The following is a 17,100-nucleotide window of genomic DNA, read 5'->3' as shown; positions in this document are numbered from 1 at the left end:
GCCCGCCAGCGCACCCGTCCACTCCTGCCCAGCCGGCCGGGGCCCCAGCTCGGTCAGGTCCACACACACCCCGGCAGGAAGCGGGCGCAGGCAGTGGGAAACCGGCGTAACTTCAGACAGCGGGCGGGGAGCGTCCTCCTCCCGCGGACACGCAGGTAGCGCTGTCCCGGAGTCTCCATGGCGCCGCCCGCTCAGTCCTTAGGAAAACAAGCTCCGCCCCCAGGGAAGATGCTGGCTGCTGATTCGGACTGCGCATGCGCACCGCCACCTAAGACACGCTGGCTTCGCGCGCCCCCTGCAGGTCCTCGAGGGTGGTGCAGGATACTCAGAACTCACTGTAGAACACATGACCCCTCCCAGCCAGGATGCTAAATCACTGGAAATCTCAGTGCCCTGGCCTCTTTGTTGATGGCACTGGCGATGCGCTCATCCAGCCATGCCTGCTCTCTTGCCTGGCACATGCCTCAGTCCTTGGAATCCCGCCTGAATCAGATTCTGTTCTGGAGGAAGGACAGGTGCAGAAGAATCTCAATATTCCAAACTTAGAAGATGATCAGGAACCCAAACTCAACTCTGTCAACTCCCTGGGGTCCCCTGAGGAGTGTGGTTTTCTCAGACCATCTGCCCTGTGTCAGGAGCAGACCAAGCCTCAGGTAGCTTAGAGAGACTATCATGCAGCACATGCTTTGGACGGTTCTCAGTTCTGACCTGCATGATCTTGAGACCCTTTTGTAACTCCTAACACTGTTTTCTCATACCTATAGTGATGGTTATTGATGACTGAGTTAATCCTCTTACAATGCTGAGGTGCTGTTGTTCCTTGGATAACCGAATATTTTGAAGGGATCAACTGTTTATCACTTCCCCCTAATTAAGTATGTTTTTAAAACTAGAAATGTTTCAGGGGGCACTCAGGTCCTCCTCTTGCACCAGTTCCTGGTGTTGGCAGTTTCTGCTCTGAGCTCCAGATCCTGATCCTGCCGGTGGTCTATGGTGATGCCAGTGTGTACATGCTCTTCCTTGTGCACCGGTGTGGAAAGGAGGCAGCCCTTCCCCTACATGAGGCTGCAACATGCTGACACTCAAAGCAGGCACAATGAAGAATCAGCTAGAGTTCCCGGTACCAGCTGTCCCAGGTAGAAACATCACCTTCACCACAGTGTTCCTGTGCTCCTATCAGGCCTTCACTACTCCCAGCAGGCCATGCATGAGCAGTGTGACAGGTGACTGCCTGTCCCAGCGCAGCATGGTGGTGATGATCCCACCTTATCTGTTTGTCTTTGGAGTGTCCCCACGCCTCTCTGAGCTTCACTTTGCTCTTCTCACAGGCAGGCTTGTACAGGCATGAACCTCACAGGATTATGGTAGGTAGTCGTGGTAGCTGCTCACCCAGTGGCAGGCTCTGCAAAGAGGGCTGCTGGGAGTGCTGTGTGTCTTCACACTTGTCCTTCACTCTCCCCAATGAAAACACTCTTGGCCTTATCCTTCCCTGGCCTGTGGCCTTTCTGTGTTTGCAAAAGAAGATGGAAACAATCTGTTTGCAAAGAAGTTTTGAGGTTCTGTCCATCTGGTCCAGAAAATGCTGACTCTGCTAGATGTGCTGTTGGGTGAGCTCTCATGGGAGAGGCTTGGGCAGGACTTCCCTTGGCAATAAGCTGCCCCACCCAGGCCTTTCCATGATCCAGACTCCTGGGACCAGGGTGCAAATCCCCAGCTCCCCACTTGTCAACAATGTGACCTGGGCAACTTTCTCAAACCCAAGCTTTGTCCACCCAAGGTCAGCAGAGATGGGGGATTACAGGATGTCCTGCACAGAGTGTCTGCAGATTAAGTGAGGTAGAACAGACAACAGTGGTGGGGCCTGGCCCATTGGTTGGCAGAAGGGAGCTCACCATGTGCAGCAATTTCCGCGGGTCACCCAGAAATCTGCCCAGAGGCTTAGCCACTCCATCACTATCATGTATCTGAAGTCCACTTAACCACATGGGAGAGAAACAAACACATATTCTGAGTGTAGCTGCCACAGGAAAAAGTGCATCTGAGCGGGGAGTAATACCAGAGGGTGATCAGGATGGTGGAAGATGCCCCCTGGGGTTGAGCAGAGTGGAGCTGCCCTCTGGAGCCTGGGGTTAGTGAGGATGGGCTTGTAGAAATGCCTCTCTCCTTTACCCATCAATGCTAGGTCCTGCGGGTACTGAGTCCCACAATCGGTGTGCTGCTAGTGCCCTCAGCACAGAGAAAAACCCAGGGGTTCCCACAAGGCTTCGGCCATGTCCTCTGCTTCCTGAACTCCCATTCTGGTGACCCCACCTGGGATGCAGAGATGAGGTGAGGCAGGGGCTTGTGCTGTCAACACCACTGCTCTACCCTGGGAATCTGACACACAGTAGGTGCTCGGTAAGTCATTGTTGAATGAACATCAATACTGGGTCAAGTTTCTGTGGGTGTCTGTGCCCCCAGATCAGGGACCCCTCAGGGCCCACCTCTCAAGTGACATGAAAATAATAATGCCACCAGGAGCAATAACAGTTCCTCAGAATAAGTGGGCTTTTCCAAGCACTCTCCACCTGTTGCAAAGGCCTCCCAGCGGGGAAGTGGGCTGTCAGGGGCAACACTGCACTCTCCACTGTAACAAGGAGAAAGCCAAGGGCCACAGAGAGGAGTGCCTTTCCAGTGTCACTGCTCACTTTCCCACCTTTTGGGAGACTGGGAGGCTTTTCTACTACATTCTGGCTCTGAAGCCCCAATACTGTTTGGACATGCGTCCCTCCCTGGAGCAGGGAACCACTAAGTGACCTGTCACTTGTCACCAAGCAGACAGGCTCATTTCAGCTCATTGTGCCACCTGCAATTTGTGGTAGTAGCAGGATCCTCTGGGAGACATCACACTCTCCCAACCTGAAAACAGGTGAACAGCTCACAGGTTTCCTGGAGAGGATGGTCACATGGCCTTGATCTGGCCAATCAACATTTTCCATCCTCCCTGGCCACGGTGATTAGCTAAGGGCTGGGCACCAGCCCAATCAGGCTCCACGGAGGTCAGGCCTTGTTGCTTGAATCCTGGGAGCAGAGAAGTTCTATTTCAGTTGGGAGTTGAGGGGTGGTGATGTCAGCCTGTGGCAGTTGGTGACTATCTTGCTCTCATAAAGGCAGAGCCATGTGAAGATGACAACAGTGGCAGAGCCCAGAGGTGGGGAAGGATGACTTCTGCTGATGTCACTGAGCACCAGGTACAGCCCTGCCTGAAGCTATCTCCCTGTGGATGTCTCAGTTAGGTAAGTCATTCTCTCCTGCCCTGTTTGCTTCTTTAAGCCACTTTGGTTTTCTGTCACTGGTTTTAAGAAAAAGTTTGACTATTCCTTCAAGCTGGCTAAATGGAGACCCTGGAACTGCAACAGTGTGGTGACAGGCAACAATGTGGCTAATAGACTCCAGAGGCCTCTGTTCAAACAGGGGATTGTAAATGACAAGGGAGAGTACACATGGCCTCAGTGAACAGATTTGCTAGTGGTAGCTCGCAGTTCCTGGATATTAGAGTGCATGCACTCAGCCAAGTCTCAGCCCTGCTCTCACACCTGCTAACCCATACATCTCCTCTCCCACCTGCCCGGCCTAGGGGCCTGGACACCCCCGGGCACCTGAAACAGCCCAGGGCTTTGTGTTGTAATTTACACAGGCTGCCCCCACTTCTGAGGGTGAGGGTGACTGGGTTCCAGTTTACAGAGAAAACAGACTAGACGGTCTCACTGGTGAGCTGTGGAGGTGGGACCCCAATCTACCATCTGACCTATGACTTCAGAGTGGACAGCCTCCCCACCCTCAGCCAGGATGCTTGCTAAGCCTAGGGGCTCAGGAGTCCTGCTCCCTCCAGCACCCCTCCTGGAGGTGAGAGTGGGGGGGGGCTCTGCCCTATACAACATTCACCCCTGCAGGGGCACACGTGTGACCTCACAGTCTGTCATCCCTTCCTTATGACCTGGACCTCCTTGGCAGGGCATGAGAGGTGACTTGATGTGTGAGAACTGCAGTTCATGGGTGCACACGTGGGCAGGTGCACCATGACTGAGAGGACAGCACCCCAATTTAAGCCCCCTCCATGCTCAGATGATTACATCCTGGAATTGAGGGGTTCCCAGGGGTCAGGTGGCCAATTCTGGCCTTAGGGGCAAATTCTTATCACCCAGGGGGCTAATTTTTAAATTAAATTACACATTTACAATTCAATAGTCAAGCCCCTTTCTCAGCAGCCTTGTTGCCTCTCAGCTTTTATCCCTCGCTGTGACCATGTCCTTAGCTTCAAATTGAATGCCATTATGGACATGAACATGTCCCTGTCATGTGTCACCTTCAGAGTAAGGGGCCACCCAAAACTCCCCTCCCTTCCCCTTGTCGATACCTCCACACAGGGAGTAGGGCCCTTTCGATGCAGTTGTGCAAATGTGTGAGCTAAGGGTTTAGAATGACCAGGCTAGGAGGGGTCTGCCCCACATAGCAGGGCAGGTGGGCTGGCAGGGGGTGATGGTTCACTTGTAAAACTCAGCTGGTGTCAGGCAGCGACAACAGACTGGCAGCCAAGGGCTCAGCTGGTGCAGAGTAAGCGGATTAAATGTGTTCACCCAGACGCCTCGGGGATGGCAGCCCTGGAGTAAGACTACAAGTGAGGAAGGTGGAGGGTCCCCAGTGCCTGGACCTCCACCTTCTAAAAATCAGGACTGAGATGTGGCTTTGAAATCAGAACACTGGGGTTCAAAGCTTCCCCCACCACTTGGTCAATAATTCAAAGCAAATGAGCCTCAGTTTTCTCATGTGTAAAATGGGAACATTGAAGCCTCTCCCTCTGAGGGTGTGGAGGGAAGTAAATGCGGTGACAGCAGAGCACAGGAGATGTCTGGGCTGAGCCTGCACACAGGCAGGCCGTTGTTGCTGCCATGACCACCGTCTTCCAGGGCAGGGTCTGCACACTCTCCCTGTGAAGGTCCAGACAGTAAACATTCTAGGCTTTGAGGGACCTACAGTCCCTGTCACAACTACCACCCTCTGCTGTTGGAGGGCAAAGGCAGCTCCTGCAGTAGGTAGTCCAGGCTCGCACCCCCGCTTCCTGGGATAAGTATTCCTGAGATACAATTGTCACATAACTTTGTTGGCTTTAGGTGTGCAGCATAATGACTTGTTACATGTGCATATTGTGAAATGATCACTGCATTAAGTTTACTTGATGTCTGTCATCACCCATAGTCACACACTATTTTCCTTGTGATCAGAAATTTTAAGAGGTACTCTCTTAACAACTATCAAATGCACAGTGCAGTGTTGTTAACTACAGTCACCTTGCAGTACATTATGTCCCCAGGACTTGTTTATCTTCTAACTGGAAGTTTGTACATTTTGATTATCTTCCCGAATTTCAATCACCCCCTGACTCACCTCTGGCAACCACCAAACTGATCTCTGTTTCTATGGGTTTCGGTTTATTTTGTAGATTCCACATATAAATGAGATCATAGGTATTTGTCTTTCTCTGTCTTATTTATTTCACTTAGCATAATACCCTGAAGGTCCATCCAAGTTGTCACAAATGGCAGGATTTCATTTTTTTAATGTCTGAATAAGATTCCATTATATATACATATATATGCGTCACGTTTTCTGTATCCATTCATCTGTTGATGGACACTTAGGTTGTTTACATATCTTGGTTATTTTAAATAATGATACAGTGAACGTGAGGGTGCAGTTGTCTCATTGACATAGTGATTTCATTTCCTTTGGATATATTCCCTGCAGTGGACTTTCTGGATCATATGGAAGTTCTAATTTTAAATTTTGGGGGAGTCTTCTTACTCTTTTCCAGAGTGATGGGACCAATTTACATTCCCACCAACATTGCAGAAGTTTCCCTTTTCTTCACACCACCACCATCACTTGTTATCTCTTGTATTTTGATGACACCCACCCTGACAGGTGTGAGGGGATATCTCATTGTGGTTTTGATTTGCATTTCCCTGATGGTGAGTGATGTTGAGCACCTTTTCATGTACCTGTTAGACATCTGTGTGCCTTCTTTGGAAAAATGTCTATTCAGTTCCTCTGCCCACTTTTTAAATCAGATTGCTTGTTTTTTTGCTGTTGAATTGTAAGAGTTATTTATATGTTTTGGGTGTTAACCCCTTATCAGATACATAGTATGAAAGTACTTTCTCCCCTTCTGTCTGTTACCCTAACCTCTGCTTTCTGGATGACAGGGGTCCAGGCACTTGGGAATCTCTGCTTCTCACATGTTTCCAATGGTGGGTGGGTGAGGGCTGTGTTCTGATAAAACTGTGCACAACCGTGGGTCACTACCCCTTCTTTTAGAAGGTGGGCTCTGAAGAGTGCAGTGTGGGCAGGGATGTTTCCCTGAAGTCATCATTTGGATGGTCATGTGCCCTGGAACTCACATCTTCTAGCCCGGATGTGATGGGGGAATTTGCAAAGGGAGGACCTTGCAGCTAAGAGACTGACCAGGTGTTCTTGTGTCTTGTTGGAAGCACCTGGAAAAAAAGTTGTGTGGAACAGGGACTCCTCCAGGTCACAAGGCTCAGTTCAGACTTCTGGGATGCAGAGACCTGCTCTGAGCCACTGTCACTGAGGAGGGAAGGGCCTCAGGCAGGAGGGAGGGGTTGCTGGATTTCACTTGCCCTGTTTGTCAAGTATCAGCTCTGGTGATGTGTGGCACATGGGCTTAGCTTTGGGCATGTAAGAGGAGAGGTTCCTGGGGAAGGGCTGGCTTTTTCCTCTGATTGAGGTCCTACTGTGTGCCAAGCACAGCAGTCCTCTGAGTCAGAGCTGGAAAGCCAGGCACAGAGAGGTCAGGGAGTTTCCAGGTCACACAACATTAGGGGCATCATTAGGGTCTGATGCAGACCTGACGCCCAGCCTACATTCTCTCTCCTTTCCCAGGACCATCATGATCCCACATGTCAGCATCACCCAGAGAGGCCCAGGTATGGGCACTGGGACCTTTCCTGCCTAACATGCCAGGAGCCTTAAGAGGGAGGACAAGACACTTCCTGAGTCCATGATGCCCAGAGGCTGCTCTCAGCGAGAGGCCCAGCACACACTCTTGGATGAATCCTAGCTCTGTCCTGAGTCACTCTGTCCTCCCTGCCTCAGTTCTTCTGCCCACATGGGGCTGGAAACAGCAGCCACTTCACAAGGGTCTAAGGAACCTCCAGGATCCTGGAAGCAGCACCCTCACACAGGGGGCACGGTGGGGTCAGCCTCCATTGTCTCCTTAACTTTTCCTCACCTCTTTGCTGGATGAGGAGTCCTAGCGGGGCCCTGGCTTGTCCCAATTCTCACCCCAGATCAGGGTCCAGCAGGGGGTGGTGTCCAGGCTGGACTCTCCTCTGCCCCTTCTGGGCACCCTCATTCCCCACACCTTGGCTGCCTGGACACTGTCTTCCAGGGGCCACTCTGTGCCTCCCACACCTACCTAGCATCCACCCACCCTGGGTTACTCCATCGCCCTCTGGCCCTTAGACACACACCTACTCCATGTTGAGTGGAAATGAGGTGATGGACATGCTGAGCCTCCTGGACAGTCTGGAGGAGCCTGATATCCTCATCCTGCCCACCGCCCCAAGAGCCCAAGTTGGGGAGAGGGTGTGCCTCCATTCATACTCTGATTTGCTCAGATTCTCAGCACCTACTTTGCTGGGTGGATATGGGGGCAGAGGGATGATGTAAAAGCAGGAGACCTGGACAGCAGAGCATGAGAAGGGGCTAGCCCAGGCTGGTCTCATAACCCCCTTAGCCTTGGCTTTCTCATCTTTAAAGTGGGACAGACTATTGTGAGGTGAGCAGGATCCTGACCCATAGCCAGGCACTGTCCTACACGCATAAGAGATCACTGACTCCTCATGAAAATCTGTGGGGCAGGGACAGGCGTTATCACCCATTTCTGCAGAAGAAGTAACTGAGGCACAGAGAGAACAGGGGAGGAGACCACCCCAGATTACAGAGCCCAGGCCATCTGGTTCCAGTGTCCAGGCTCATGGTCAGTGCCCACTCTGGGTTTCCTTCCTCCCTTCACCCTCCACTGGGACCCATGGCTGCAGCCTCATCTCAGTGTGATTGTTCATGGGGAGCAGGATGGGGCACTGAGGGCCCGTTTCTCCAAGCACTGCTTTCCCAGAAGGCTCAAGGGGTTGACTGTATTCACTACTGGACACCCAGGCCTGGGCCCAGGCCAGCCACACTGCAAGGCCTGAATCAATGATTGTTGAGTGAGTACCTGAACCTCTGCATGTACCTGCATGTTGCTCCCATTTCCTCATCTCCACAGCTGGCTACCCGACCAACACCTCGTGTCATCAGGCCTCTGCCAGGGACAGTCAAGGGGACCAGAGCTGCTCATCTGGGGACAGGGAGCCTCAGGGGCCCTGTGTCTGTCCCAAGCATCTCCTGGGCCAATTCACAGGGAAGCCCAGCCAGCTTCCAGGAACAGCAATCAGGTCCCAATCCCAGGGGTGTAGAGTAGGTCTTGAGGGGTGTTTCCTGAGACTGACTTTGTGTATGAAGGGGTCCTGGGGGTCAGGCTGCTTTCAACCTCCATTCCAGGCCCACACCCCTGCTGGCAGCATTGAGCTAGTAATAAAGGACACAGGCCGTGGGGCCAAGGCTATAGCAGGGCTCTGCTCCCTCTCTGTGGCTCAGTGTCCTCATCTGTAACAGAGAACTAGTAACAGGGCCATGGGAGGGCTCACTGAGACCCTCCTCTGTAGCTTTGGTTGGACACTGCCCTCTCTCTGCTCAGTGCCCTTCTCTGTAATAGAGAACTAGTAACATTTTTCTAAGCCCCTTATGGCCCCATTTTTCTGAGTCTCTTTCCACATTGGGCCCAGGGCTTTCACAGAGATCATAGACTTGGGAGGTAATCAGAGTGTGGTCTCAGCCCTAGTGGTCCCAACTGAGGCCAGAGGAACTTCAGGAGGGGTGGGAATCCAGAAGTGCTTCATGGAGGAGGTGAGATCTGAGCTGTGTCCCCAAGGATGAGCTGTCATCTAGCTGAGGCCTGGCACTGAGCAGGACCCATGTACATGGTGAATGAGGGTGTGAATGAATGAATGGGCACCCCTCTAACAGAGAGTGTGGGGGGGGAAGTCCCCCAGGCCAAAGCAGGAAACAGGGCACCCTGGGGGAGCAGAGGGCGGGGCTGCAGTGTGATGCCTGCCTCACCCTTTATGGGTGTCTTGCCCCCACTTTAGCCTGTGTTCTGGTGGATTGGGAGCCCTTGCCTCTCCTCTGCTCCAGGATCCTGCTCTTCATTCCCAGCAACACCCGCCTGTGTCACCTCAGTGTCCCCAAGTGGACCTGGACTTGTGGGAGATTGTTAAGAGGGATTTGGTGTGCAGCCCAAGACTGAAGTGGGAGGGAGAGGATAATAGGGACCTCCAGAGGTGATCATGGGCTGGGGGAAATCGGAGGGGTGGGGAAGGCAGAGACTCAGGGCTGAAGGATCCTGCTAGTGGTGGCTCCTTCACAAGGGGCTTCACAGGGAGGAAGCATTCATGGGGTAAAGGCAGAGCTCAGTTTGGGGCTCGCTGACATGGAACAGCTCATCACAGAGACGTCCAGAGGAGCTGGATATAGGGAACAAAGGTGCCACTGATGTCAGGGTCAGAGCCTGAGACCCAGATGAGGTGGGGCGGTGGTGCAGGGGAAGGGGCTTGAGGATGTCAAGATGTTCATTCATTGGGGTCCTCAGGGTGGGGACCTTCATGTTCATTTCACAGCCACCTGGTGCCTGACAGAGCTAGGCTTAGGGAGGTCACTGAGTAGACACGTGCTGACAACCTAGATTCTCCTGTTTTCACATAAAGTTCCTGGTGTGAAGCCAGGTGGCACTCTTTACAGTTATACACCCTCACCCCTGGGCTCTCTGTGTGCCTAGAGCCCAGTGGCAACTTACCTCCCACTCTCCACTGCAGGACCCTTTGCACACCTGCATTTCCACAAGCTATAAAACATCTTCTCTTGCTGTGTGTTTACCCTATGAAAACTCATTGCCCCAGGAAGAGAGGCCTCACATCCTGCCCTTATTAAAGTGGTAAAGCCTGTTGTTCAGAGAAGCCCCTGACAGATCTCACAACCAACCAGGTACCTGTGCATGAATTGATTATGCAGCCCCCTCCTCCTTTTGTGAACAGCACCCCCCCAATAACAGACCACACACACTCAACCTTGGCGCTCGTGTAGGCACCTCTTGCCTGTGTGGCCTGATGTTGTCTATAGCAGTGTCCCTATTAAACTTTCGTAGACCCTTCTCAGACGCTGGTAATTCTTTACCAACCCAAGTAACTAGCCCGCCATTGTGCCCACAACACCTGAAACAGAATTGGCTAAATTATGCAGATTGATGATGCAGTTTAATTTGCTATAAAGGTGAAATCAAGGTTTACAAATAAAAGCAACATACGTACTCAAGGCAGGACTAAGAACTCACACGGATAACTAAGACCCTCCACGCGCATCCCACTGTGGCCTCAGGGCCTTTGCGCTGGCTGCTCTTTCAGCCAGGATCTCTCTCCGCCTGCTTCTTGAACACCTCCAGGAATCTGCTCAAATGTCCTCCCTGACCTTATTTTTCTCCATGGAACATATCACCTCCGGACATTGTGTATATTTTACTTAATTTTCTCTGTGTCCCCCACCAGGCTGTCTGCTGCATGAGAATGGAGACCTGCCTGCTTCACTCCCTGCTGTGCCCGGTATTTGGAACCCGCCCAACACACAGTAGGACCTCAGCGAATGTGTGACGGGTGTGTGATCACTGTAGGCCACAGACAAAGGTCTTCCCAGCAGTGATGGTAAGAGTCATTCATTCTCTACTTACTGAGCCCTACTGTGCACTGGATACTGACCTGGGTGGGAGGCATGCAGTGGATGAGACACAGTGAGCACACACAGCATGTTAGGAGGGGCACGTGCTCTGGAGAGCACACAGGGCTGGGGGAAGTCAGGAGTGCAGGAGTGGAGGAGAAGAGGGCCAGGTGGAGACAGTGGTGGCAGAAGAGACAGAGAGGTGGGGCCCAGGTCGTGCAGGGCTTGATGGCTCCTGTGAGGGCTTTTCCTCAGGGCAGCGGAACCATGGCTGGGCGTGGAGCAGGGGCCCGGTTCCTGAATGCTATGCAGGAGATGGAGCAGGTGTCTGCTGGGGAGATGTGCGTGGAGGAGGCTGTCCCTGTAGACTGTGCAGGCAGGGAAGGCTCCTCTGAGGGGGTGACATCTGAGCTGAGCCCTTGTATGGACCATGTTTCCACCTTCTGTAGACTGGATGCTTTTGTCTGCCCTGCAGGCCTATGCAGGACACACCCTGTTCTCAGTCACCTGGACTTGGCCTCCTGCCTCCATTATGGGCCTTCCCACCCCAGAAGGAGTCCTTCTAGATCTAACGCACTACCCCCTCCACTGGACTTGGACTCACACTGAGCCACTGTCCACCTGCCCAACTCACCCAGAGTCAAGTCCAGACACTTGGAGGAGCCCCTCCACCCCAGAGCCCATGAACTTACTCAAATGGCCAGTCCTCAGCCTGCTCACATGCCTCACCCTCCCCTCCTGCAGAAACCCTGTGACAGATCCTGTCCACAGCACCCTGCTCCTCCGATCCTGACCCCAGGCTTTCCCATGGGGTGTGACCCCGCATGGGGTGCAGTCCCCTCCTCCAGTCTGGTGAGTAGAAACTACCTTTTCTTTTTTCTTTTGTTAATATATTTATTTTTAAATTTTTATTTTATTGAGTTATAGTCAGTTTGCATTGTTGTGTCAATTTCCAGCATAGAGCATAATTTTGTCAATTGTGTTTACTCTTTCAAGAAACCATCTCTTGGCTTGATTTTGTCAAATGTTTCTAATATCTCTATTTTATTTATTTCCTCCCTGATCTTTATTATTTCCTTCCTTCTGCTTACTTTTGTTAATTTTTGCTCTTCTTTTTCTAATTCTTTTAGGTGGTAAGTTTGAATGTATATTGCAGTTGTTCCTCTTTTTTGAGGTAGACCTGATTCTCTCGCTATAAACTTCCCTCTAAGCACTGCCTTTTCTGGATCCCATAGGTTCTGTGTGGTTGTGTTTTCATCATCATTTGTCTCACTGTGTTTTTTTTATTTCTTCTTTGATTTCATCATCCACCCATTTTTTTTAAAGTAGTATGTTGTTTAATCTCCATGCTGTCATTTATTTCTCCTTTATTTTTCTGTAGTTAATTTCTAGTTTTATGGTATTGTGTTCAGAAAAAGTTGCTTCAAATATTTTCTATCTTCTTCAAATTGTTAATGCTTCTTTTGTGCCAAAGTATATGATCTATCCTAGAAAATGTGGTTCGTGCACTTGGGAAGAATGTATATTCTATTTTAGGGAAATATAATGTTCTGAAAATATTAACCAAGACAAATTGTTCTATTTTATCATTTAATTTCTATGTTGTCTTATTAATTTTATGTATGGAAGATCTGTCCAGTGATGTTAATGGATAGTTAAAGTCTTCTACCATGACTGTATTCTGATCAAATTTTCCCTTTTTATCTGTTATGTATTTAGGTGCTCCTATATTGGGTTCATATATGTTAATGAGTGTAATATCTTCATCTATGACTCCTTTAATCATTATAAAATGTCCTTCTTAATCTTTCTTTATAATCTTTGTTTTAAAGTCTATTTTATTTGAAATCACTGTTGATATTCCTGCTTTCTTGTCATTTCCATTTTTGTGGAATATCTTTTTCAATCCTCTCACTTTCAATCTATGTGTGTCCTTCTCCCTAACGTGGGTCTCTTGTATACAGTGTATTGTAGATACTTGCTTTATTATCCACTCTGCACTCTATGTCCTTTGATTAAAGCATTTAGTCCATTGACATTTATAATAATTATTGATAGATATGTGTTTATTATATTTTGAACTTTGTTTTGCAGTTGATTTTGTATTTCCTCTTTGTTCCTTTCTTTTTCTTTTTGTGGTTTGATAATTTTCCTTTTTATTATCTTGGTGTCTTTTTAGTTTTGTGACTCTATTGTAACTTTTTGGCTTGTGGTTACCCTACTTTGTTCATATATTAACCCATTACTATATCTGTTTGTTTTAAATAGATAGTAATATAAGCTCAAACTCATCCTACCAAGAACAAAAGAGAGAGAGAGAGACAGAGAGAGAGAGAGAGAGAAACCTGTACATTTTCTTGCTCACCTCCCCCACCCTTAATGATTTAGATGTCCTCTTTTATGATTTCATGTTTATTCTGTTGTAATTCATTGTAGCAATCACCTTTCCAATCATGGTTTTCTCCTTTTTGTAGCATCCTGTTTCTTTTCTGTTTAGAGTAGGTCTTTCAATATTTCCTTTAGCATAGGTTTAGTGTTGCTAAATTCTTTTAGTTTTTGCTTGTCTGTGAAGTTCTTTATCTCTCCTTCTATTCTAAAGGATAGCCTTGCTGGATAAAGTATCGTAAGCTGCATCATATTTTCATTCAGGACTTTGAATATTCCTTGCCCCTCCCTTCTGGCCTGTACTGTTTGTGTAGAGAAATCAGCTGAAAATCTTATGGGGGTTCCCTTGTATCTCATTCTTTGTTTTTCTCTTGCTGCCTTTAGAATCATTTCCTATTCTCAACCCTGGTCATCCTAATTGTAATATGTCTTGGTGTGGGTCTGTTTGGGTCCTCCTTGTTTGGGACGCTCTGTGCTTCCTGTACTTGGATATCTGATTCCTTCTTTAGGTTTGGGAAGTTTTCAGTCATGATTTCTTCAAATACCTTTTCAATCCTCTTTGTTCTTTCTTCTCCTTCTGGGACCCCCATTATGAGTAGGTTGGCATGCTTTATGTTATTCCATAGGTCCCTTATATTGCTTTCATTGGTTTTTATTTGTTTTCTCTCAGCTGTTCTGTTGTCCTGTCTTCTAAGTCACATATTCATTCCTCTCAATTATCTAGCCTACATTTTACAGACTTTAGCTCAACTCTCATCTCAGCAAATAAGTTTTCCAATTTTCACTGGCTCCTCTTTAGAGTTTCAATTTCGTTTTTTGACATATTCTCTGTCTCTATAGACAATCTCTTTTAGTTTCTTCAGTACTTTGATCACTCCTTTCTTGAAATCATCTAGTAGACTATCAATGTCTATTTCATTGATTGTTCTTTCAGGGGATTTATCTTGTTGTTTTAATTGAGAGAGGTGGCTCTGCTTCTTCATCTTGCTTATATCTCTCTGGCACTATGGCTTATGGAGTATCAATTATCTACTGTGGTCCTTTAGGAGTTTATTTATTTATATAAAGTGGATGCAGAAATAAAACTAAGCACAAAGAAATTAGTTTTAAAAGCAGTATAATCAATAACAGAAGAACATATTGAAACAAGATAACAATTGAGTTGGGATGAATTTTTAAAATATTAAAGGAAGAAAATATTTGAGAACAGAGTATAATCATAACAGAAGAACAAAACAAAGATAAAAATGAAATTGGACAAATTGAAAGATAATAATATAAGTATTTTAAAAGAAAATTTTAAAAGGGATTAAAAATAGAAATGTAAAAATTATTTAAGAAGTAACATTTAAAAAGTAAAAGAAAATGGAACAGAAAAAGAAGAGAGTATGTTCCCGTGAAGATTGTGTGCCCTTAATAATTTTATCAAGAGGTCCTTCTTAAATATGTGTGGTTGCCAAGTTTTACTTCTGTGCCTTTTGCCTGTTATCCCTTTGGTTAGGGATGTGGCCGTTAACATGTTAACCAGAGCCTACCCTGGTTATTGAATGGGGTCTCCTATTTGTTTTGTGGTTGTCACAGCTCCTGCCCTTGCCTTGCTTCATGAACTCAGCTCGTTGGTTCCAGAGACCCTCTGGTCACACCCTTGGTCTGTGCTGCTCCCAGTGCCTGTAGGTAGACATGTCACATCTCCTCCCAATGCTGCATCTTGGTGCTGCTCTCCTGCATGGTAGGTGGGCAGGTTGTGCCCGTTCCCAATGCCATGTCCAGGTGCAGCAGTCCTGCACAGTAGTTGGGTTGGTTGCTCCCCTGTTCAGTGCTACTCCCCACTCCACATCTGTTCCACACTCTGTAGGTGGGCTTGAGGCAAATGGCCACACCAGCCCTAGTCCCTGCTCTTTGCCAGAACTCTGCTCCTTGTTCATTTGTCTTAGAGGTGTGAGTTCTTAGAGGCACCAGGACAGAACCTTCCTATATGTCTGGGGATGTAAACAAGTCTGAGTCCCACCTATGAGGCTGCAGAACTGCCAGGTACATATTCAGGTTTCAACCCCACCTCTGCCTGGGTGGGTATGATGGCTGTGGCTGAGCCTCATCTCTCTTCTTCTGAGAAATCACCAGTTATGTTGCCATGGGTCAGCAGAGACAAAGGCAAAACTCCCCTTCCCCCAGGCAAGCCAGCAATGTTGCTTTGCTTTATTTTTTTCTTATTTTATCGGGGTCCCAGGCTGTTCTGCTCTGTATACAATCCAAGCAGTTGTCCACAGCACACTGTAGTCCCCCAGGGTTACCTCTGTACAGTCAACCAGAGTCTGCCTGGATCCAGCAACCTGTCCCTTCCCATCCCTGATTCACTTCAAGGTTTGGGGGTTGTTGACACACTTTGTGCCCATTTAACTTAATTCTGTCAGTCAAGGGTGGTTCTGTACACATCTGAGCCTCAGAGGTTCCCTGTCCATCCTGCTGACCTCTCCGTTGGAAAGGGGGAGACCCAGTCAACCAGCACTATCCCTCCTTTGCTGCTCCCTCTTCAAAGGACCAACCCCAAGCCATTTTGCATTTTCTTCCTTCTTTTTTCCGTTTCTCCTACCAGATTGGTGGCACATTTTGTCTTTTGAAGATGGCAATGTTTTATCAAAGTTCAGCAGATGTTCTGAGTGGGTGGGTGTGTCTGTGAATGTCACTCTTGGCGTATTTATTGGAGAGGATAAGATACAAGTATCCTTCTACTCCACTATCTTGTCCTTTCTCCAAGAATATGCACTCAATAATTTTGTCATAAGGTTGTTTTTAATTATGGGTGGTTGCCAAGTCTTCCTTCCATGCCTTTTGTCTGTTATCCCCTTTGTTGGTGGTGTGGCTAGTGTTCTGGTGGCCTGAGTCTGCCCTGGATATTGAGCAGGAGCTCCTTTTTTTTTCCTGTGGTTGTCACACTCCTGCCCATATCCTGCTGTGAAAACTCCACTTGCTGGTTCCAGAAGCCCTCCAGTCGTGCTCCTGGTCTGTGTCCCAGCATCAGTAAGTGGGTGGTCTGCACCCCCACCAGATGCCTGGTCCCAGTACCACACTTGTGCAAGGTAGTTGGCAGGTAGCTCCCCTGCCGCATTAGGTCCATGCTTCATAGGTGGACTCAGAGAAAACAGCTGCACTAGCCCTCACCCCTGCTCTGTTCCAGAACACTGCTTCTTGTCCATTTGTCTTAGAAGATTCAATTCAGAGAGGCATCGGTGTGTAATGGTCCCCTCTGCTTGGGACTGTAAACAAATCTCAGTGCCACCTATGAGGTTGTGGAGCCCCTAGGTAGGGATTCGGTTTTTGACCCCTCCTTCACCTGGGAACCATGAACCAGAAAATATGGTGGCTATGGCTGAGCCTTGACTCTCTTCTCCCAAGAAGTCTCCAATAATGGCACTGTGGGTCTGTGGACACAAAGGCTACGGATCCCCTTCCCCCCAGGGCAGACCAGCAGTGTTGCTTTGCCTTTTTTTTTTTTTTTTTTGGATTTTATGGGGGACCCAGGCTGTTCTAATCTGTATACTCTCCCAGCCATGGCACACAGAACATTGCAGTCCCCCAAGGTTTCCTCTGTACAGTCAGCCCGAGTCCTCTGCTCGACTCAGACAGCCTGTCCCATCCCACATCTGCTGGTTCACGTCTAGGGCTGGGGATCGTTGGGGCTCTTTGTGCCCAATTAACTTAGTTCTGTCAGTCAAAGGCTATTCTGTACAGATCCGAGCTGCAGATGTTCCCTCTCCATCTTGCTGAACTCGCCATTTTAGTTGGGTAGACCCAGTGTATTAATGCTATTACTCCTTTGCAGCTCCCTCCTCATTGGAATGGTCCTGAACTATT

General features: G+C 48.6%; 1 long non-coding RNA gene across 1 annotated transcript; it reads left to right on the top strand.

Annotated features, from left to right (window-relative positions):
* The first annotated feature begins 2,866 nt into the window (after positions 1–2,866).
* Positions 2,867–11,711, top strand: LOC135319418 (uncharacterized). The gene is made up of 3 exons (XR_010378005.1): positions 2,867–3,275; positions 10,698–10,850; positions 11,608–11,711. It is a non-coding gene; the product is annotated as an uncharacterized LOC135319418 (long non-coding RNA).
* The last annotated feature ends 5,389 nt before the right edge of the window (positions 11,712–17,100 follow it).

This window comes from Camelus dromedarius, chromosome 26, assembly GCF_036321535.1.
Source record: "Camelus dromedarius isolate mCamDro1 chromosome 26, mCamDro1.pat, whole genome shotgun sequence".
In the NCBI taxonomy this organism is placed as follows: domain Eukaryota; kingdom Metazoa; phylum Chordata; class Mammalia; order Artiodactyla; family Camelidae; genus Camelus; species Camelus dromedarius.
Note: the sequence above shows the minus strand (reverse complement) of the source record. Positions and strands in the feature narration are given on the sequence as shown.